This window comes from Macrotis lagotis, chromosome 1, assembly GCF_037893015.1.
Source record: "Macrotis lagotis isolate mMagLag1 chromosome 1, bilby.v1.9.chrom.fasta, whole genome shotgun sequence".
Taxonomy (NCBI): domain Eukaryota; kingdom Metazoa; phylum Chordata; class Mammalia; order Peramelemorphia; family Peramelidae; genus Macrotis; species Macrotis lagotis.
In genome coordinates this window covers 460,407,443-460,431,081 of record NC_133658.1, presented here as the reverse complement: position 1 = coordinate 460,431,081, position 23,639 = coordinate 460,407,443, and the positions used below count along the sequence as shown (strand labels likewise).

The 23,639-nt window shown below is 37.4% G+C and overlaps 2 long non-coding RNA genes across 13 annotated transcripts in view; one reads left to right on the top strand and one right to left on the bottom strand.

Annotated features, from left to right (window-relative positions):
- LOC141506640 (uncharacterized) overlaps positions 1–6,293 on the top strand; it is a 76,090-nt gene extending 69,797 nt beyond the window's left edge. For 9 of the 12 annotated variants that reach the window (XR_012473938.1, XR_012473941.1, XR_012473940.1 and 6 more), the window contains 2 exons: positions 167–468; positions 1,340–6,293. This is a non-coding gene — a long non-coding RNA (uncharacterized LOC141506640). The remainder of the gene's footprint in view (positions 1–166; positions 469–1,339) is intronic. The other 3 variants (XR_012473937.1, XR_012473943.1, XR_012473945.1) reach the window with 3 other exon arrangements.
- Positions 6,294–6,885: 592 nt separating this feature from the next.
- LOC141519419 (uncharacterized) lies at positions 6,886–17,617 on the bottom strand. Its single transcript, XR_012477350.1, has 3 exons — positions 16,755–17,617; positions 12,140–12,199; positions 6,886–7,191 (listed from the first exon to the last, which is right to left on the bottom strand). It is a non-coding gene; the product is annotated as an uncharacterized LOC141519419 (long non-coding RNA).
- Between the last annotated feature and the right edge of the window lie 6,022 nt (positions 17,618–23,639).

The following is a 23,639-nucleotide window of genomic DNA, read 5'->3' as shown; positions in this document are numbered from 1 at the left end:
GCAAAAATGGAAAAGGACTCATCATTTGCCCCAAGGATAGCTATTATTTTACTTGTTTAAAGCTGCAAATAGTTGCTTTCTTATGTGATTAGAAAAGTATGTTATTGTGCTAAATATTCAACATGTTTCTGACTCTTTGCCATTTCCTTGTCCAAATCATGTACAGAAGAGGAACTGAGGCAACAAGGCTTAAGTGACTTGGCCAGTGTCACACTGGTAACAGTAATCCAGTTTTCAAGGACAGCAATTTATCTACTGTAGACTGTACCACCTGTTCACAAAAAAGCATACTCATTAGTATTCCATCTTCTACCTAGAGAGGAATGTTCAGGATATATCATTGGACATCAAGTTGCTATATGACAAAGAAGAAATGAAAGGAAGATTTTACTGCTGGTAGTTTGGGTCAGTTGGATTATATAGAGAAAGACATCTTGGTTGCCTAGTACATAGCGTGTTGACTCTAAAGTGAGTAAGGCTTATTGTCCAGAATTCTGATCTTCCTCAGAAATTTAATAGCTGTGCTAATAAAGCCAGGTCCCTTGGCCCTTTTTTCAGGGTCATTCCACATCTTTAAAATAGGGGTGAGCATAGTATCATAACAGTTGTTTTGGTAACTTAGTAAGGTGACTTCTATAAAGCTTTTAGCAAACTGTACACTGTGTATGAAGCTTAGCTATGATTATTTTCAGAGGGTTTAAAACCCTTCTTAAAATAACTTCAGGAAAACATGTATAAGACATTGACTTTGGAGGACTAAGGCCATAATATGCAGTCTTATGATGCTTTAAAAAACCATTCTCTTGGGTGGCTAGGTGGCGCAGTGGATAAAGCACCAGCCCTGGAGTCAGGAGTACCTGGCTCCAAATCCAGTCTCAGACATGTGGCCTTGGGCAAGCCACATAACCCCATTGCCTTGCAAAAATCTAAAAAAAATTCTCTTTCCGGTAGGTTTTATCATAGATAATTTAAAGCACTAAAATACCCAGCAAAAAGAAAATTGTTAGCTTCGCTGAAGATGATTTTTGCCATTGTGACTTAGCAAACTCCCCTCTTCTTGTAGTATTCTTTTTTACAAAGGGAATCCTCAATGACATGATTCTCTAGATTAGGCTGCTATTGGTAAATAATCTAAGTAGCTAAAACAAAATCAGCAAGAACAAAAAGAAAGTCATCTTACCCCTCATATCTCCAGAATTTTCTTCTCTCTCTAATACTGACCCTAAATCAGTGGTCCTAGAAGAGTTGAGTAAAAAAGTTTGAAGTGAAATTCTAATTTTAAAATGATAAGTAACTTTGCACAATACCTTAACATTGATCATTCTTTCCATTTAAACAGGCCCTGGAAGAGGAATTGAAATACAAAGCTATTTTGACTTTCTGAACAGATTTCTCACCTGCCATGAGTGTTGTCCTTTGCTCCAAACTTGGGATTTTCAAGGAATTCCAGGAAATATGGCAGAGAGAAGCTAAGAACTTCCTTGAGGTCTTCATAGTTTCCCAGAGAAACAACTGTAAATCAAAGCTCTCAATATATTCTGGAGTGACAGAACCCAGAAAAGAGTGACACATATCTCAGTTATATTTGAGAAGGACTTCAGGAAAGATGAGCACCCAGTACAGGGAAGCAGTAACCAGCTCAGAAAGGTTCTAGCTATAGAAAACAGGAGCCTCTCAAGCACAGAAGAAATCAGTAGTTGAGGCTCCTAGATCCAGATTCACCAGGCTACAAGACTTCAGGTCAAATGTGAGACTTTCAGTCTCATCATAGAAAGTAAATCACAAGTGTCAGATGCCCAACCCAGCCAGTAGGACTATGCTCAGCTACTGTAAGACACAGTGTAAGCTGCTAGCACCTGAGGCCACAATTCCAAAATTCCATGAGCAGGCCAGTAAATCTCTGAGTGAAAAGCTTTGGACAGTGTCCCTCTGGCCAAGAAATAGAGTTCAAAACCATAAACTCGTCTTAATGAGTAAGAGACAGAAAAGAAGCCATGACTATAATAGACAACTATTATTGCAATAAGGAAGATCAAAACAACTCTACAGAAGAGAAAAGTGGAAAAAGGCCTAGAAGTGAAATTCCACAGGGGAATATGAATTGTTCTCACATTCCAAAAGTCCTCTTGGAAAAGTTCATGAACTTTAAATAGCAAGTAGAAACATTGGGGGAAAAATTATGCAAGACAGGGGAGTCAACAATGGTGGGATGTGAATAAACAACCAGTTCACAGAAGGGCAGGTTCAGATTAGGTAATCAGTTCTGCTGAACTGGAGCCAACTGACTGAATCCCACCACTGTGGAGAAAACCAATTAACAACCAGTTCACTGAATTCAAGGTAGAATTAGGTATCGCTTCTGCCAAATCATTGTGAATTGCCTGAATCCCACAAATGGAGTAGACAGAGTGGGCAAGAAGGCATTTAGTGAAGAAATCAACTCCATCAAGAATAAATTTGGATAAATAAATGATGAAAATTATTCTTTAAATAAAAGAATTGTCCAAATGGAGAAAAATGTGCACTGAAGAAAGCAACTCCTTTAAAAAAATGACTAAATTGAAAGGGAAATACAAAATCTAACTGAAGAAAATGATTACTTGAAAAAGGACAACTGGGTACTTGCAAGATAATGGCTCTCTGATCAATCAAGAAGCATTCAAACAAAGTTGAAAGAAAGAACGAAAGAAAGAAATAGATGAAAATGTAAAATAATTGAATGGGAAAATAGATCAAGGAGAGATAATTTAAGAATTGTGTTACTAGTAAGCAGAAAGCAAGGAGTCTGAATAACATGTTTCAAGAAATGAACAAGGAGTTGTGGCTAGGTGGTGCAGTGGATACAGCACTGGCCCTGGAGTCAGGAGTACCTGAATTCAAACCCAGCCTCAAAAACTTAAGAACTACCTAGCTGTGTGGCTTTGGGCAAGCCACTTAAACTCATTGCGTTGCAAAAATCTTAAATAAATGAACAAGGAAAACTTTCCTGATATCATAAAACAAAAGAGTAAAATCATAATTGAAAAGAATTGCCAATCACCACCTAATAATGATCCTAAAGTGAAATCTCCAAGAATATGGTACCCAAATTCTAGAATTATAGGTCACAGAAAAAATAATGCATGAAATCATAAAATAATTTCAATTCCAAGGAGTCACGGTCACGATTTTGGAGGACTTGACAGCTTCAATATTAAATCTTACAAATAAGAAACCTGTTGTAGGTTGATCAAGTAATCAATGCAAGGTAGGGAAGAAAAGAAGGATGAGGTGTGGAAGAGGCCTCATTCCTTGAGGCCCAGTGAACTGAACCATTCTCAATGCCATATCAAATACAGAATAGAAAAGGAAAATGAATCTTTCCTTCTCTCACCATGCTTATTATATATTTTATATAATATGTATAAATGTTTTTATGCTTTTCTCAGTTTAGCAATCTTGAGAAAGCAAACTCAGTGAAGTTGACTTTGAAGAAATACAAAAGCATTTATTGAATATGAACATATTATGGAAAACTTGATAGTATTATTGTTGAGTATGGCAAATTGTGAGTAATTATTGAAGTGAACAAAAGAATATCCTTAAATACTGTGAATTTCATAAGTTTCTATTTCCCTAAAACATTTCTTTAGTGAGATTTGTAGTAATACCTTGCAGATAGAGATCTATTGCCAAATTATTCTTGACTTTTGTCCTCAATCAAGAATAAGACTAAACCCTACTAGTCTCATAAGTTTTTCCTACCAAGAGATACTCTAAACTAGTTACTATCGCTACAGTTTTCATACATTTTCAATAAATGTACCATAAAGTGCAGACAATTATACCCTAAAATGAGAGTGAGTGATTGTTAAATTGAGTGTGATAGGCCTTTTAATGACAGTCATGCATAGATGATCTGATTCACTTCCAACTTAGAATCAGTAGCCATTCAGATATTAAATGCCTTGTTCAATGTCACTTGGAAAGGTAAATTATAAGACATAATATTATGGACATAATTTTTTATTTACACTTTGTTCACTTTTAGAAAGGATCTATTCACTGTTTCTCAGTTCTCACTCCAAATCTAATTCTAATAACATTATTGGTAAAATTGGAAAGTCACCTTCTAATGCTACAGCCCTCACCAGGTAGCTGGGAAAGAAAAAACTAAATATTTTTCTCTCAGGAGCTATAAGTCATAAATACAAAGAAATTAAAGTATATACACAAAACAATTAAAATGAAAGGATAAAGCTAGGCAATTCTGTAGGGCCAGAGATTTCTTATGATTTGACATTCTCGTGCAGTCTCAGAATGTTATACCCTCTATCCCTCAACCCAAGTTCACTGGCTCTCACAAAAATTATCATTAATTCGTATGAATAGTGTCAGTTTCATTAAAATTTTTTTATGTAAAAGTGGCATTTACACTGACCATCAAAGTGCTCAGTAAAGAAAAATAAAATTAGATTACACCATCACTTTCGAAGTAGCTACTATCCTATTAATTTTATGCTATACTTTATCATTTTTCTGGGTGACATAAAGTCTCTTGTTTATCTCGTCCTTGATTTGGACTTTTCCATGATCCCATTTGCAATATTTTTGGAGCACAAAGTTCAAAAGTGTTTTATAGCAGTGATTTATGTTGTCAGCTGCATTAAAAGACTCTTGTGCGATCTTTTTGGACATTTCAAATCATGGTTAGTCCTGTTTACTGTTCCTAAACTGGTAACAATGGTTTGATTGTATCCATGCTATTGGAAAATAACTTACTGTGCTAAAACTGCTTTTATTTCATGTTTTCTCAGATAACTATCCAAAGAAATAAATCAGCAAGAATAAAAAGAATGTGATGTCAGCACTCAATAGGAATGCACAATCATCCTTGCTCTTATGCAAAAGCCAAGAATTGGCTGATCTAGGGGGAGTAAAAACATTTTCAAATGAAATTTTAGATTTAAATTGATAAATATATGGAAAAGATCGTTTTTTCACCAACACTTTGTTCACTTTCTGAAAGGATCAGTTCAACATGTCTCCATTCTCATTCCCAATCAAATTAGAATAACATTAAAGACAAAATTGAAATCTCACCTTTGAGGCGGATGAAGATCTGCTTCCTTCTTGCTATATGCAATCCTAAATATTAATTCCGACAAAGAAAACTCAACTTGTCTTTCAGGAGGTATAAATCATAAACACAAAGAGTTTAAATACAATATATTAAAATGTGACAAAATAGCTAGGCAATTCTATAAGCCTAGACATTTCTTATGATTTGCCTTTCTCTTGAATAAATGGAGATATTTTCAACTGTACTTTTTTCCACTCATGCAGACAAAGTATTTTGCAACCATTAGGCCAGGCAGGGCCCCTAACTCACTGTAATACTGAGCAGTAATTCATATATATAGTACTTTGTATGTAATATCAAAAAATCTAAAAATGTTTTAGGTGAGCTATTTATTACTGTTTGCTTTTCTTCCTTTGAATAATGATGAATTTTTAAATCATATTAAATATCTACACTGACAGAGGTGCTAAGTATCTTAAAATTTTTTTAAAAAGATACACAATTTGCCCCAAAGTAGCTAATACTATGTTTGTTTACTGTTTTATATAATTGCTTCTCTAGGTGCTATTTTTTATCATTTCAACTTGCAAAAATGATTCTTCCTATCTCAGGACCAGCGCTTCATCCACTAAGCCAACTTGCTATTCAAACAAAAGTATTTTCATTTCATCTTCCCGCTGGAATGGAATATTATCATTTCACAACAAGTGTCTGTGAAGAAAAAATAATGAAAATAAGGACTTTATTGCTGGTAGTTTTGGTCACTGAGATTATATAAAAAGCCATCTAGGTGCACTGTACATAATGTAATAACTGAATTGAAAAAAATCTTATCACTTTGATTTCTAATCTGCCTCAAACACTTAATAGATTTATCAACATGGCCAAGTCATTTGACCTTGTTTTCAGGTTCTTTCCACATCTATAAAATAGAGCTAAGAATAGTATCACACCAGGGTTGTTGTGAAAACCCTGTAAGATTATCTATGGTAAGTTCTCAACATAATCCTAAAGCTCTCCATCAAGATGAGTTTTGATATTTGTAAAGCCTTTACAACCCTTTATATTGCCAAGTGGATGACTTTTCAATTCTCCTGTGTAATAAGACAATTAAAGGCAATTCTCAAAGATTATAGGAGCAAAAAGTTAAATTTTTCTGTCATAATTATGTAAATCACATTTTTATTCTGTTGAAAGTCAATAAACCTATGTGAAATATTTTTTAAACTTATCATGCTATGGAAAACATTTCCTTCAGTAAGTTACAAAAGTCCTTTTTTATGTTTTATTTTATATTCTCTTTTTGTACAAATGTTTTTTATACATTCATAAAATGTTCTTGTTTAAGAGTAAACAGAATACCACCTCCTCCCACAAAATATAGACTCGCTTGAGCAATAAAGTAAAGGCGAGAGAAAATACTTAAAATTAAAAAAATAATAGTAATAATTGTAGGTATGGCCAGGTGGCACAATGGACAGGACTCCAGCCCTGGAGCCAGGAGTACTCAAAAGCCATATCCAGTCCTATACACCCAACAATCACCCAACCGTTTGTCATGCAAGCCACCCCAACCCCAATGCCCTGCAAAAACCAAAAAAAAAAGAAAAAGAAAAGAAAAAGAAAACAATACATGAAATAAAATAAAATAGTAATAATAGGGGTGGCTGGGTGGTGGACAGAGCATTGGCCCTTGAGCCAGGAGCACCCGGGTTTGATTCTGGCCTCAGACACCCGAAGATCACCTTGCTATGCGACTCCAGGCAGGCCACCCAGCCCCATTTGCCCCGCACCCCGCCCAAATAATAAAAAATGTGCTTCAGTCTTTGTTCCAATACCAACAACTCTGTTGCAGTTGGATCACTTTATGATAAGTCCATCACAAAACTTCCAAATTTTTACACCATTGCCATTGCTGATCGCAACTCCCTCCTTCCGTATTTCTCCACTACCGTGTACTATATTTTCTCTTTCCTTTCACTCTGACTCTGCTGTAGGGTAGCTGAGGGGCTCAACAGACAGATCTTTGGTCCTGTGGCCAAGAGGCCTTGAGCCCCGCTACTACCCCTTAGGACCAGCGTCCACCTCGCCCTATGGATCTGGACAGGCCATCCAATTCCAACCCCTTTCTACAAGTAAAAAGGAAAATGTGTTATATCTAACCACTCTCCCCCCATGGTCCATCCTCTCCTCCATCACTCACATCCCACCTTTCCCCCTTGACCCCCTTTGCTTCTTACTCCAGATGTCTATACCCCATTGAGTATATATGCTATGTCATCTCCTAGCCACCTCTGATGAGAGCAAAGTTTCCCTCATTCCCCCTTGCCTTCCCGTCTTCATATCATTGCAATAGCTCATTGTAATAAAAATCTTATATGAAATATCTTGGCCTATTCCCCTCTCCTTTTTCTTTCTCCTATTACATTTCCCTTTTTTCTATTGACTAATTTTACCTCTTTTTATATTCAAATTCAGCTTTATCCTGTGCTTCAACTATGAAAGCTCCCTCTACCTGCTCTATTAACTGAGAAGGTTCAAATGAGTTTCATCAGCGTCATTTTTCTATGCAGGAATACATGCAGTTCATTAACTCCCTCATATTTTCCCCTTCTCCTATTTCCATGCTTCACCTGAGTCCTGTATCTGAAGATCATATCTTCTGTTCTTCCAACAGGAACATTTGAAATTGCCATGTTCATTGAAAGTCCATCTTTTTCCCCAGAAGAGGATATTCAGCCTTTCTGGGTAGTTGATACTCGGTTGCATTCTAAGCTCTTTTGCCTGCCGATATATTCCAAAACCTACAAGCTTCCAAGGTAATTGCTGCTAAGTCCTGTGTGATGCTGACTGAAGCTCCATGATATTTGAACTGCGTCCTTCTGGCTGCTTGTAATATTTTATCTTTGACTTGGCAGTTCTGGAACTTGGCTATAATATTCCTAGGGGTTGGTTTTTTGGGATCTCTTTCTTGGGGGGATCGGTGGATTCTCTCCATTTCTATTTTCCCCTCTGATTCTAGAATATCAGGACAATTTTCCTGAAGTAATTCTTTGAAAATGATGTCAAGGCTCTTTTCCTGATCATGACTTTCAGGTATTCCAATAATTTTTAAATTATCTTTCCTAAGTCTGTTTTCCATATCAGTTGTTTTTTTCAATGGGATGTTTCACATTTTATTCTAATTTTTCATTTTTTTTTTTGGTTTTGAAGTAATGAATCCTGATTTCTGGTAAATTCATCAATCCCCCCGAGTTCCATTCTTTGTCTAAAGGATTTGTTCTCAGAGAGTTTTCTTATCTCTTTTTCGATCTGGCCAATTTTGCTTTTAAAGCATTCTTAATAACTTTTTGAACTGTTTTATCCATTTGACCTAAGCTGGTTTTTAGCATGCTATTTTCTTCAGCATTTTTGGATTTGCTTGACTAAGCTGCTGACTTCATTTTCATATTTTTCCTGCATCTCTCTTTTCCCAGTTTTTCTTCTAACTCGCTCATTTGATTTTCAAAGTCTTTTTTTAGACTCTGTCATAGCCTGAGCCCAGTTTCTGTTTTTCATGGAGTCCTTAGATGCAGGAGCTTGTGCTTCCTCATCTTCAGACTGAGTATTTTAATCCTTCTTGGGCTCACATGCAAAATATTTCTCAATGATCTTCTTGTTTCTCTGCTCATTTTCCCAACTTTAACCTGTTTTGGGTTCTTGAGCTTTTGGGACACTCCCACAAGGATCTCAGTGTGTGAGGTTCCTCCCTCCTGGTCTGTGAATGACCATATGTGCCCCTCCCCTCTGCCACAGGGCTGAGGTGGGTGGGGGCCCTGCTGGTTTATGGGGGGGCCTAGACTGTGATCAGGATCTGAATGTGGTCAGAGCCCCAGAGTCCTGTTCGAGGGGCACAGCTCTGCAGTCTCTCTTCACTCACCTCCATCAGCTCAATGGGCTCATGTCCTGGGGGCTCCACCTTACCATCTCTGCCTGCTTCTATTCCTGGATCTGTGCTGCCGAAAGACCACCTTGCTTGCTTTGTGCCCTGAGGGCTGGGCTTCACGTGCTTACTCTGGCAGTGGGCCCCAGCTGTTCCCCCACTTTGTGCCTGGTGCTCACGGGTGGCGGACCTCAGGAGACTCCCCAGCTGCTGTGAGCCACAGCTCCCAGTGCCCTGGAGATGCCTCCGGGAGGCTGAAGTTCTTTCTCTCATGCAGGCCACCCCTCCGGCGGGCTGCCCCTCTAACCCCGGGTAGCTGAGCCTTTCTGCTCTTTTCCAGGTTACCTTGGGTAAGAGAACTGCCTCCCTGGGTCCCTCTGTGGGTTCTGTCTCTCAAAACTTTAGTTAGAGTCCTTTGTTTCTAAGTTTTATGAGAGAGCTTCTAAGAGACATTGCTCTCTTGTCGCCATCTTGGCTCTGCCCTACGAAACTCAATACCTATTGAAATTGATTTAAAGCAATGAATTGCAAAGTAAAATGTAAAAATGGTAGCTGTGTGCTAAATAATTTTTGTGTCTTAGCAACCCTCCCCCCCACCACAGTTTTAGGATCAAAAATATCAGAAGAATATTACAGCAGCAATTCCTCTCTCAATAGCATTAAAAGACTTCTATGGAATCTCTTGAAATTTCTAAAATATGAAATGTCCTTGTTTACTATTCCTGAATGGGGTTTAGCAATGATTTCAAAAGATCCTTTTTATGAGGGGAATTCCTCAAAGTAATCATTTCCTAGATTAGTGTGCTATTGGTAAATAATCTGTGAACTAGGGGAGGCTAGGTTGCACAGTAGATAAAGCCCCAGCCCTGGAATCAGTAGTAACTGGGTTCAAATCCGGTCTCAGACTCTTAATAATTACCTAGCTGTGTGGCCTTGGGCAAGCCACTTAATCCCATTTGCCTTGCAAAAGCCTAAAAAAAAAATTTTTGAAATAAATCCAGTTTAAACTCAAGATGTCTCAGATAACTGTACATGGAATGAAATCAAGAATAGAAAAATGTGAAGAAAGTCACCACTCATTTGACTTTTGGGACCTTTGGTGGTCTCTGTTAAGTTATGTTCTGTTTTCCTAGAAGAGTGAGAAAATAATTTTTGAAGTGAAATTCTTTTAAAATTATCAATAAACTTATTTTCAGGGCAGCTAGATGTTGCAGTGCATAAAGCCCTGGCCTTGGAGTCAAGAGTACCTGGGTTCAAATTCTATCTCAGACAGTTTATAATTACCTAGCTGTGTGGCCTTGGCCAAGTTACTTAACCCCATTTGCCTTGCAAAAGAAACCTAAAAAAATAAACTTATTTGCATCGTTGGTTAAGGCTTTTGCCTCAATCCCTCTTTCCATCTAAACAGGTCCTGAGGAACAGAAGTGTAGGTAGGTGCGGCATGCCATATTTGCCTAAAAACTATTTTTACTTTATGAACATATATCTTACCTGTCGTGATAAGACATATGCCTTTCTCTCCAAACTGAAAATTTCAAAAAAAGAATTCAGAGAGAGATGGCAAAGAGAATCCAGGAACTACCCTGAGATTTTTCTAGCTTCCGTCATATAAACAGCTTTAAATCAAGCGTCTAAACAGGTTCTAAGGTGATGGAACCCACCAAAAGAAATATGATATTTAGGAAGGATGTCAGCAAATGTCTTTCTGTCTCCTTTGGGGCCTAGTACAGGGTGAACAGCACAGAGCAGAGTTTAACCTGAAACATCTGATAAAATTTCTTAGGCAATTCCCAGTTAATGAAGTAAATGCAATTTTCAATATCACTGTTAGATAATCTCTATGAAGTGCAAAGGCACTGAACTACCCAGAACAATAAGATTCCATGATATGGCTAAAACATTGTCATTGAGCAATACATGAATACATTCCCACTGTGGCCAAGCATTTGCAATTGGATTGCCCTGTAAGTTTTGTCTCAGTGCCAACTTTGCAGTTGTGTGGTTACATTTTAAAATGCTAAGACAAATTGCCTATTTTTGTGCTTTTTCAGCATCATTTATCATTTATTTTTTTTTTTTGCTAGGCAGTGGGGTTAAATGGCTTGCCCAAGGCCACACATCTAGGTAATTATTAAGTGTCTGAGTCTGGATTTGAACCCAGGTACTCCTGACTCCAGGGCCTGTGCTTTATCCACTGCGTGACCTAGCCGCTCCCTATCATTTATTTTTAAATGACAACTATTGTCAGGTAGTGTTCCTTCTGCATGAGACATTTGAATCCTTTCTAAAATGATGGAAATCCAAGTTAAATTTAATCAAATGATGGCCTAAATTAGAAACTCACTGTGTATCATTATCCCCTACTCATCTTGGAACCATAATTTTGTTTTTCAATTCCATATTCAAATCCATAAGACAGTCTTCTTTTTTCCTTCTGGTTGCTCTATTATTTTCATTTTTAATGACAGAAGTTCAAATCAGAATCACAAATAATTCTGAGCAATTAAAAAAACAGAATTCTGATTAATTTACTGGCATTTACTTAATCCATAATGTAGCAGTGTTTAGAGTAACCATTTAGGTCATTCATTATAGAAATTGTAAAATTAGATTGATATTAATAGTTTTGCCTACAAATTTGGATATGGCATTGTGCAAAATAAGTCTCATGGAGGGTTTGTTAAATACTCATAAATTGGAGACTCTCTGGAATTAAATATTTTTCATTTGTGTGAGAACTTCCTCAAATCCTGTCAGTTTGAAAACTTTGTCAAGATGTCAGTGACATAAGAATTTCACCATTACATCATGGAATCACAAAATTGCTCCAATGACTGGATTTCTTACGGAATCTCTAAACATGACTGATTTTAATCAGGCTAACAGGGTCATCAACATAGTGGATCCCTTTTCTTTCTTTTTTTTTGGTTTCTTTTCTTTGAAAATGTTATATCTCTGTAATAAATCACAATTGGAGAGCAAGCAGCTCTTTATGATCACATAATTCTTTTCAAGGGGAGTTTCTCCAAGTGTGATAATTAGGGATTGTTCCTTAAATTAGGCTGATATAGGTTAGAATCTGTTTCACTAGAAAATGGTAGTGATAGAATTTATAATGAAATTTTCACATATGGAAATAATTTCAATAAACTCACCATCATGAAAAATGTCTCTTCCATATCTTCAAACACCAGATACTGTAATGAACTATTTCCCTTGAATAAAAAAATAGGAACGCTTGAAATGTATCTTCTAATTTAAATATCAAAAATACATAATACATTGTAAAAGGACATTTTTCCTAATTTTTTTTTCATTAGAGCCCTAAGAATTTTGGTTTGGGAAAAATTTGATTATGGGAAAATCAGGACATGATTCCAACAGTAAATGATCCACCCAAAGTTACCCAGGAAGTAACAAGGAAACTTTCCAAAACACCCAGAGCAGTTTACATTCTTGGCTTGTACAAGTATGCTTGTTGCTTGAACACTGAGTCATTTAACATCACCAGACTCTAGAAGTTGTCCCGCTAAATTTGAACCTCCTTCCTTTATCAAAAAATAACTTTTTTTGGAGATTCTGTCCTGGAGGGAATAATGATAGAACTGGAGAGAGCTTGCTGGAACCCTTATCTACATGCTATGAGCAGCTTCTCTTGAGATCCTCCTACTTAACCTGAGAATAAAGATACCACTTGTTAACTGCTCATGTCTTTTCTGAATTAGCTCCTATGTACTTTTATGTAAGTTGACTTTCAATGTACTTTGGTTTGTCTCTGTCTAATCTACATTATTTTAGTTAATTTAGAGATTATTTAGTTTTGTATAGCCTCCCCATAAGTTCATGAAATTTTTTTAGTCTATAAATAACTTGTTTTCCAGTTATATACAATAGTAGTTTCTACAAATTTTTTGCAAGATTTTGAATTTTACCATTTATCCCTCCCTTCCCCCTCCCCTTCCCCCAACAGAAGGTAATCTGATAGTCTTTACATTTGTTCCCGTAAAATGCACAGATCAAAATTAAATGTGTTGAAGGAAAAGAAAAAACATCTTTAAGGAAGTAAGAAACTCCTAAAGTTAGCAAAATTATGTAGTACATGACACAAATTTTTTAAAATTGAAGATAATCATCTTTGGCCTTCGTTTAAACTCCACAGTTGTTTCTTTGTATACACATTCTTTTCTCTGTCACAGATTTCCTAAAATTGTCCCTGATGATTGCTCTGATAGAGTGAGCAAGTTCTTATGTTGTTCTTAAGTTGTTCAATGTTCTGGTTCTGCTCATCTCACTCAGCACATGACAGAATTTTGAGGAAACTTTCAGTTATTATTACTTGATCCCTACCTACAGGTATGGGAGGAAGATGATTGCTCTATTTTGCAGAGGATGTAAATTGAAAATAGAAACAAAATGTGTGGCCTCAATTATTGAAATAAAGGAGAAGAAATGTAATTATCCCTTAATATTGATGCAGTTAGGTCCTCTGCAATTTTTACTGTGGCTCCTTGGTCTCTAAATTGTTTCTTTTTGGCTGCTTGCAGGATTTTCTCTTTTATCTGATAGTTCTGGAATTTGGCCACAGTACTTCTTGGCATTTTCATTTTGGGATCCCTTTCTGGAAAAGATCAATATATTCTTTCAATAAGTATTTTTCCCTCTGATTCCATGAGGTAAGGGCAATTTTCCATCACTAAATCCTGTAATATTAAGTCCAGGCTTTCTTTGTCTTCAATATTTTCAGTAAGCCCAGTGGTTCTTTGCTTGTCTCTCCTCATTCTATTTTCCAGGTCGTGGTTTTGCCAGTTCAGTGCTTTCCATTTTCTTCTATTTTTTCCAATTTTTCGGTTTTGTTTAACAGATTCCTTTTCTCTCATGAAGTCGTTAGTCCACAGACTCCATTCTTTTTTTTTAGAGAAGAATTTTCTTCATTTATCTTTTTGAACCTCCTTTTCTTTTTGGTCAATTCTATTTTTGAAAGAGTTTTCCATTTGATCAATTGAGGTTTTGAGTGTTATTTTCTTTTTGCATCTGTCCAGTTGTATTTTCAAAAGATTTGTTTTCTTCTTGGAAGGTGTTACGATTCTCTCCAAAATTTTCCAATTGATTTTGAAAATTCCTTTCTGATTTCTTCAAGGAAGTCTTTCTGGGTGGGAGAGGAAATCATATTCTCCTCAGAGGTTCTACATCTGAGTTAGGGTCTTTGTCTTTGAGGTAGCTTTCAATGGTTCCCCCTTCTGTTGACTTTTCTTCATTTCCCTAAGGTCTTATATTAGGGAAAGGGCTGGTTCATAGAAGTTTGTTGTTGAGCTCCCTAGAGGCTTTACACAGAGTTTAATAATTCCAAGTGTGACGACCAATAGGGGGTGCTAGAGCCTTGACTCATTGAGTTTAATAACTCCACGTGGGCTGGCCAGTAGTAGGTGCTGGTTGCTTTCCCGAGAGTGTTTGTGAGCTTTATTTGAAGCTCACTACCTTGGCCTGGATGGGGTCAGTGGTACTGCTTTTATCGTTGAACAATGTGGGATGTGCCCTAGGACAAGGTAATTACTCTCCCTACTCAGCTGCTGGAGTTCTGCTGCCCATGCCTGAGCCTGGAGAGTGGTGTGGATGGCCTGTACCTGTGTTCGTTCTGGGAAGAGTATTCTGCTGAAGTAAAAGCATGGAGTCTGAGTTCCTCCAGACCAGAGGAGCCCAGCAGATCGATGTCTGAAAATCTCTGCACTGGAACTCACCCTATGGCCCTGCTGGAGCACCCCAAATGGATTGTTTTACAGCCAAATCCTCCATGCCCCAGTTGGCTCTTGGACCATGTCTTCCATAGTCAGCATCTCCACGGCTGATCCTAGGCTAGTTTGCTTCTCACCCTTCCTGGTAGGGTCTTTGCTCTCTGCACCAGGCTCACCCATGATCCTGGAAGAGAAACTTTGAGGTAGATGTTCTTCTCCTCACTTCTTTTTCTGGGTTTTGTCGACTGAATTACTGTTAAGTGATTTGTTTCATATTATATATGAGGGAAGGTCAGGAGACCTTAGCATAGTGCCAGTCGTCTCCACTATCTTGGCCAGAAAATCAGCATCCAAAAATTTTACATGAATTTTCTAGATTGTAGGGGTGCCACTCTCTTAACTCCCATGACATGGAAGGGATAAATTTGTGTGTGTGTGTGTGTGTGTGTGTGTGTGTGTGTGTGTGTGTTTGTGCACATATCTACATACATATGGTTTTCTTTTGAATAGCGGCAAGGGTAATGGTAAAAAAATTTTTTAATGAGAAAATTAAATGAAATACATTTCTTGACAACCTAGAACTGATTCAACTAAATATATGGAAATTAAGGGGAATAAATGAATTCTATATTTAGTTTTTAAAACTAGCTTCACAATAACAAAGTGTAATACGCATCACTCACCCTAATTTGTTCAGTAGAGTTTGTGCATTTAAGCATTTAGTCAAGAATGTGAAATGGTAACCGAGAAAGCAAATTAATTTGGTAGCTGTGAGAATAGTTGTCTTTCTAATCTTTGCCATTGTAGATGAATTTATAAGATCTAGAGTATCCCTCTTTTAATGTGAGCCACTACCAGAGAGTTTCTCTCTAACTGTGGACACAAGTAACTCTTAGGAATGGCATTTACTAACATTGCAGAATAGGAAGAGTAAACACAAAAAATTCATTCTTCCTCTCCTGAAAATCTGTGGAACAATCTTCCACAAATAGCGCCCTTGGTAAGGGTGGGCACAACTTTGACTTAAAATCGTAGTGAGACAAGTAAATAGGGAACATCTGTGTAAAGGGCAGCTAACATCTCTGGCTTGACAGAATCTTGATGCTTATTTATATCTGATGGAATCCTCTGTCCCATTCAACTCTTCAGACAAATTTCCCTTTAAGTCATGGCCTGCTCTCAGGAATCATGAACCTCAAAGACCCTTCTGGCCTCAAATGACTGCTTCTTTTTGTTCACGTCTATCTGGAGGATATGAATCTCTGGTTACTCACCTAGCTCATACAATTTTTTGAACTAATTTGGATGTCTATGACAAGATATCCAATATGGGAGGGGGGAGAGTGAACAAACCCCTCTAGCTAACTCTCTGGAATAGAGCAAGGACTGTATTCTGCAAATGATTCTCTTCTTCGACTCACTCAGGAATGTGGTCCATCATTACTGATCAATGGTATTTAATCAAGGAAACTTTCACACTTAAGAAATGGATAGGGTAAAGAGTCTTCTTAAAGCTAGTGTAATAACTTGTAATAGCTTGTGATTCACTCCTTACTTGTATTATATGTATTATATGCTCAGCTTTCTAGGCTAAAAACTTACTCAGAATCTTTCTTCCCTACACAAATAATTCCCTAAAGGGAAATGGGTTGTTGGCAGTCTTTACGCAGAGACTAGATGACTACTCACTGTATTGTGTGAGGAATCGTTTTCAGATGTGGATTACACTGTAGAGAGCTGAGGTCCCTAATCCTGGGTTTATGGTATCTGTTGAATCTTATTTTTTTTTTTTACCACAGAATTATTTGTATCCTCTCTCCTACCATCCTTTTAATAGGATCTGAATATCTAGTCATATTCCTATGCTTTCTTCTAGGTCATGGCCTCTGTTGAGGCCTGAGTAGCTGGGATACTTATTCCTGGTCTTAAGGTTTAACTTTTTTTTGATAGTAGTTGTGGGGCTCTGGAAAGGGATTTGGAATCAAGAAGGTCTGGATTCCAATCCTTCTGTGATTCAGGGTAACTGGGTCACTCTTCTTACCTTATTGTTAACCTGAGAGGGGTCAGACAAGATGACCGTAGAGGTTTTCTCCCAGTTTTCAGTATTCGATCATATAAGCTTCCCAAATATTCAGGTTGAGTCAGGAGTATAGTGCCATCACCTCTCATATTTCAGCTGCTATGAATCTCCATCTCCCATCCAATCTTACAGCGTCAGATTAAATTCCTTAATATTAAACACAAAATATTGGTCCAAAATGCTTCCCTGCTCTGCTGTGTCTTAGTTAGAAAATTGTGCTTGTTAGAAAGTTTTTGAACGTTGAGATAGGAAGAAGATGGGATGGGTGGTCCTGCGTGGTATTTATTTCCAATGGGAGGAGGTGGATTAGGCAAGAGAAGCTGAGGTCTGGAATGGAGTCCCTAAGAAGAAGGGTGCAGGCTCATGGCTACAGGGATGGGGTGGGGTGTCAATGAGGATCCGGAAACTCTTTCTGAATCTAAGGTCAGCATGTCTGTCATCCATTATCTGTGGTCATGTGGCCTTGGTTGCAGGCATGTGTGAGGGTGTGTGCTTGTGTGTCTGTTCTAGAGTGGTTGAATCTGTCTACCTATATGTTTGTAGATATTCTGTGATAATGTATCTGTCTGGGTGAGTGTCAGTGGGTACATGTCGATGAATGAGTCAGTATGACAGTGGGTCTATATGACTGTGTATGTGTGATGCTGTTTGCATGTGTATGTGTGCACATGTTAGTGAGTTGGGGGACTGGATAAGGATGAGTGTTTGTGAATCCATCCATCTCACCACCTCCATCTGAGACGTCAACACAGGCAGAGCCTTGAAAAGTAAACAGAACGGAGATAAGAGAAGATGACATGCCCCCTGTGAGCAAAGCCTTCTCTCTCTCCTGTCCCTCTCTCTCCCCCATTCTCTCCCCCTCTCCCTCTTCCTCCCTCGCTTACTCTCTCTCTCTCTCTCTCTCTCTCTCTCACACACACACACATACACACAGACACACACACACACACACACACACACACACACACACACACACTCTCCCCCGACATGCGCACGCCCTCACATAACACATGCATAGACATCAAAAGACTCAGAGCATGTCAGCATGCCCAGGAAATGCAGTTCTGACTTTCCCTTAGGGATTCTTCCTCTTGGTCTGTCATCACTTCCTTTCAAGGCCCCTTTGTTCTTTGCCCTCTTTGGCTGCCAGAAACTGTTGATTTTGAGTTTTTTCTCTTTTTCCAGGTCTTGTGTTGAGATGAGAGTCAAAAGTAGGAGGAAGAACCAGAGTGGAGGATAGTAGACCAACAATAGATCGAATATTCAGACGATTGAAAGAAAATGAAATTTTAGTAGGATACTTGTGAAATTGTTACATTTAGTTTCTAGAAATATTGACACATTCAAGGTGAGGGGTAAGGCTATATATTAGTTCATTTGAGCAAAGATATTAGGGTTTTAGTGAGCAATTTCAGTATGTGTAAGTAGTGATCTTGGGTGAGGGTAACAGGAATAATGGGGTAAAAATTTTGCTGTATCCTGCCTCTCATCAGAAGGTATTCTGCCTCATGTCAGAACTCAAGGGGTATTGTGTTCCATTCTTGGTTCTGTGTATTAGAAAGAACAATGTTCTGTAATGCTTATAGAAAAAAAAAATATTAAGGCATTGATCTTGGTAGGATGTTGATCGCCAAAAGTGTCTAAAAGAAAAAAAAAGCCATAAAAGAATAAGATACCTCTAAATAGTTGAAGGAATAGGCACATTGAAGAGGAATGGGTTGGTTCTGTTAGGTACCTCCTGAGAGGTGAGAAATACAATGGAAATGATAAAGATGTAGTTTACACTTGAAGTATGTTAAAACTTTCCCACATTTGTTGTTTCAATCATGTCTGATTCTTTGAAATTTTTTTGGCAAAGGCAGTAGAATAGTTGGCCATTTACTTTTCTGGCTCATTTTGCAGAGGAGGAAATTGAGGTAAAGAGGGTGGATTGACCTGCCAAGGGTCCTAGGCTAAATTTGCCCTCTGGAATATAAGTCACTCTGACTCCAGACCCTACACACTCTATCCACTGCACCACCAAGCCTCAGGAGTGTTAGGCTGAGATAAAACTAGGTGTTTTCATGCCAAGGATACAAATTCCTTGTGGGTTATGGTGAAGAAAGGATTCTTGAGGAGTTATGCTTGAGATGAGGTAGTCTTTGAGGTCCTTTCCAACTTCAAAATTATATAATTCTTTGGTTCTTTTTCTCTCAAGATGAATTTTCATATTAGGTGGCTCCTTTCTGAGACTGAGGCAGTTATAATCCTCATTATAATAGTATAGTAGTATAGTATCATATAATATAATATAGTATTGCATATTATAGTATAGTATAGTATAGTATAACATAGTATAGTATAGTATAGTACAGTATAGTATAATCCTTATTGTAGTATAGTCATTGTACTTATTTAGAAGAGAGATGAGAAGTGAGTTACCCTAAGATAATGAAAATAAAAATATATCAGTAAAGTGTTATGTCCAAAAGATAGCTGGTCCTTAAGATCACAGTTTAGAATTGTAAGGGACCATGGGTGCCATCGAGCCTAACGCTTTTATATACATGATTAAAGAAGAATTCTTTCAGAGCTAAAAAGTACCGCAGATGTTATGTAGTCCAAATGTCTAATTTGACAGGAAAATCCTAAAATCATAGATTGAGAGCTGGAAGCAATCATGAATGCTTGGAGTTCTACTTCTGAATTTGATCAAAGTGGAAAAAAGGTATCAAGTGGATCTGAGAATTTCTGACTCCATCCACTAGGCCATGGCTCAGAGGAGTCAAGGACTGAGTACTGCACCTGGGAGCTGGGACCAGAAATGGAGAACATATGCTTACCACCACCTTAGACTATTAAAGATCTCATATTAAAATTCTAATAAAATGAACACATGGGATATACAGTTATGGAGTCAGGCATCATTAATATGTCAAGATACAAATTATATATATTGATATCTACAGAAGCTAAATATTTGCAAAGTTCAGTCACTAAAACACCAGATAGCACAGAGTTAAAAACTGCTTTGTCCGATAATAAGGTGCAGGAATTTTCATAGAGAATTGTCATTGGGCCAGCTCACAAAGGAATCAGATCTCTGTAACCCTAGAACTCGTTGAAACAGTCAAGTTGCTTAAACGATGTGTAAAATCCTGTTTTAGGATCTATTATAGAAGGCTTTGAACAAGTGCAGCAAAAAAATATGGCTCCATTTATCAAAGAACAAACTGCACTTGTTATTGCCAATAAGAAAGCACGCCCCGCTTATTTTCTCCAGATTTTTTGGCATTTTGTTTGGGAGTGTACTCTAGCCTGTCACATCTATATAAGTATTCCAGATCACTGACACTCCAAGACTAATACTACAGAAGATGTAGGAAAATGGAGAAATGAGGTGACAGGTATTGATGAACTGTTGGCAATCTTCATTCTTCAAGAGCATTAGTAATGCCCCCCACACTGAAAATCAGAGCATTTTCATTGGAAGTCAGACAATATGACTAGTTCCTGGAAGTAAACAAATTCCTCAGGGTAATCCCAGTTGGAATCCAATTGCACACAGACTACTGTAGACCGAGCAGAAGAATTTCTTTCAAGATAGCAAGATTTCCAAAGTCTAATCCACATAGTAATGTTTTGGTTGGAAAATTTGGATTTGGAATAAAAATAAGAGCCAACCTACCAAAGCTAATATTATGCTAGTCATTAGTACAAAAAATGTTCAGATCTTCAATTTCATAGTAGAGTGAAGACTAATGAGTTAAGAAGACTATTAAGGAAAAACTAAAGAAAACAAGAACAAAAACAATTCTAATGTTTATCTGCCAATGCCTTGTCTAACATGTACATAAAGCTACTTCAGTGTTCCACATAGAGCAGTAAAGTTATTAAAAATAACTTTGGTTTAAATATTTGTTTTTATCCCCTCTGAATTTTCTTGCAGTTTTCCCTTTCAATATTAAAAGGGACAAATAATTTTGGGCCATGGTGTCAAACTCAAATTGAAAACACATATTGATTTAGAAACCTGCAATATCAATTTCCCAAACACATTTTAATCAGGTTCCTCCATACTATGAAATTTATAGAGACTGCTTAGGGCAGAGAAGTTTGGTACACCTGGGCTAGGTCATCTCTAAAATCCTGTTCATGTGTCCAACAAAGCATGATATTAGAATTTGGTTCAGGAAAGGATGATTCTGCTGATTCCTGAACCGAGATATTTAGATTTGCGTGAGTCTCTCTCGTCTCTCTCTCTCTCTCTCTCTCTCTCTCTCTCTCTCTCTCTCTCTCTTTCTCTCTTTGTGTGTGTGTGTGTGTGTGTGTGTGTGTGTTGTGCTAGCAAACCTATGATTTCATTCCTTTGGTGAATTATCAGTGAGGAAACTCCACATGTATATCTGCAATTATTCTGATGTTTGTATATTCAGAAGTTAGCTGAGACACTGAAGAATTTAATGACTTTCTCAGAGGCAGATGACTCAAGAGGTGGATTCCATCCACTCTTCCATCCTGCCTCTCCTTACTTAAACCAGATTCAATCTTTTAAGAGCAGCAACATAATGAAAGGCTATAAGTAAATTCTTTATTATGCCCAAAGAGACAGGGCTGGAAGTGGCAAAAAAACATTTTTTAAAAAAAAGCCTGAATAATGGAAACAACGTCAGAGAAACAGCTTGGCCTAGTAGAAAACGAGCCATTATCAGAGGTTCCACAATCTGGGTTCAAGTCTCTGACATCCTATCGTTATGACCATGGTCAAGTCACTTTCTTTGGTCCAGGTAATTTTCTGAGGCAGACAGTTATAAATCACTTGCTGGCAGTTAAGTGAAATTTTGGATCTGCAAAAAATGTTCCAACTTTAGATCTTTTTAATTTTGGAGGCAGACCAGGAAAGACCTATAATTAGCCCCCATAGCTTTTGTACACTTCTCTTTGGCTGTCTTTAGATTTTCCAAGATTCCTGAGGGAATTTGTACCTTTTCTTCTTTTGCTATTTATTTCTTAATTCTACCATGCCCACACTCCCGGAAACACATGTGTTCCCCACATACACATATTCCCTAGGTTCAGTTGTCAGCAGAATCATACCTTTTCTAAGCAAAAGAGGTCTATATGTTTTTCAAAAAAAACATTAAATTTGAGAATTATGAATTATGACTGTCAAGGGTACCCCACTCCTAAATTCTTCATTACCCACTCTGACATGTTTATTACTTCCAGTTAGATCTTCATTCCATAATGTCTGAAGGAATACTGGGTTACCACTAACTCTATGAAAATTCCCTAGACTGTTTGCATGGGGTGGAGGGAGGGGAGATCCTAGCCATTCCCCAATGGACAAATGGTCAAAGGATATGCAAAGGTAATATACAGATGAGGTAATCAAAGCAATCCATAGTCATATGAAAAATTGCTCTAAATCACTAATTATTAGAGAAACGTGAATTAAAGCATCTCTGAGGTGCCACCTCAGACTGGCCAATATGACCAGAAAAGACAGTGATCAATGTTGGAAGGAATGTGGGAAATCTGGGACCCTAATACATTGTTGGTGGAACTGTGAACTCATCCAATTTTTTGGAGAGCAATTTGGAATTATGCCTAAAAGGCAACAAAAATGTGCATACCCTTTGGACAAGCAGCACCACTACTGGGTCTAGATCCTGAAGAGATTATGCAAAAAGGTAAAAACATCACCTGTACAAAAATGTTCATAGCAGCTCTCTTTGTGGTGGCTAGGAAATGGAAACTTAGGGAATGCCATCAAATGGAGAATGGTTTAACAAAGTGTGGTATATGTATGTTATGGAACACTATTGTTCTAACAGAAACCAGGAGGGATGGGAATTCAGTGGAGCATAATATTAAAAGCACCAGAAGAACATTGCACACCATAAGAGTAACAGGGGAGTGATGATCAACTTTAATGGTCTTGCTCAAATCAACAGGGCATCAATCAGGCACAATTTTAGGATATCTGTGATAGATAATGCCATCTGTAACCTGAGAACTGTGAAGTTTGAACAAAGGCCAAAGACTTTCTATGTACCTTTAACTATTAAAAAGTTGTCTTATGTCTTATTATGTAATTCTGCTATATCTCATACTTTGTTTTTTCTTTAAAGATATGATTTCTTTCTCATCGCATTCAACATAGATCAATGCACACTATGGCAATGATGTAAAGACTAACAAACTGCTTTCTGCTGGGGTGTGGAGGGAGGGAAGCAAGATTGGGGCAAAAATTGTATAACTGAAAATAAAACTTTTTTAAAATTAATAAAAGTAAAAGAGAATTAGGAGGGGTATGTTGGAGAAAAAACAAACACCAAAAAAAAAAAAAAAGAAAATCCATTCTTCCCTGTCCCTGGTAGCTCCAAAACATTTAGACCCTCATTACATATAGGGCAATAACTTCATTTTTCTTTTGATGACTATGATTAAAATAAAAGGGTAAGCAGGGGGAAAAATCTATTTCCCGGTATCTTTATTTTTTAATCTTCTGAATAAGGAAACTGAGACCTAGAAAATACAAGAGACTTTTGCTTTAAGCAAAAGCTTTTCAATTCAGGCAAACATTTATATTTTTTTTGTGATTGCTTCTTATTCTTATTACCTTAAGATTACATTTAAGAGAACAATTAATTCAATAGCAAATATGAAAAGACATACAACTTTGAAAAACTACAGAACTATTCTTAGCAAGGCAATGACCAAGTTTGATTGTAGAGAATTAATGATGAAACACTATCAACTGAAAAATGATGGCCTCTGGGTCTAGATTGAAAGGTAAATTTTTTGGATGTTAGTCATGTGAGAATTGTTTGCTTGACCATATTACAAGGGTTTTGATTTTCT